The sequence below is a fragment of the Rhagoletis pomonella genome, unplaced genomic scaffold (assembly GCF_013731165.1).
Source record: "Rhagoletis pomonella isolate Grant_MI unplaced genomic scaffold, Rhpom_1.0 Rhpom_scaffold_00001, whole genome shotgun sequence".
NCBI classification, from domain to species: Eukaryota; Metazoa; Arthropoda; class Insecta; order Diptera; family Tephritidae; genus Rhagoletis; species Rhagoletis pomonella.
Genome location: NW_023458555.1, coordinates 42,508,352 through 42,508,890, shown reverse-complemented (window position 1 = coordinate 42,508,890; position 539 = coordinate 42,508,352).

Here is a 539-nt window from a genome sequence, read left to right as displayed (position 1 = left end):
TTTTTTGAAATGCTAGTGAGGTTACTCTGGTTTCATTTCAAACGTTGAAAATGTTACAATATAATTAAACGATGAATACTCGCTGAAAAACTTTGCAAATATTGTTTTTGCAATAATTCAAAAATTATTTATGTTCTACGAAGTTATTGTAATTGCAATTTGCTATAAGTTCTATGCTAAAACTTTGTGTAAACTTTTTATTGCAACACTATAAAACAATAAATGTTTGCTTGAGCGTAAGGAAATGTGACTTTGCCTTCTTGTACGCTTCGTAAAATAAGATTTGGAAAATGTAATGTTTTGTAAATGACATGTAAAACAATCAAATTTCACTGCCTCAAACTATTTGCCTTTTGTTTTTTTTTTCTACCCATGCCTCACGTATGCGGCCAACCGTGATTACGTCGACTTCAATTTACAATGTAACCAGAGAAGGAAATGCATATTTTTCAAAAAATTATAAAGCCATAAATAACTTTACCCATGCCGCCATAAAAGTCTCCTCAAAGGTACCAACAAGCATACATATGTATGTATGT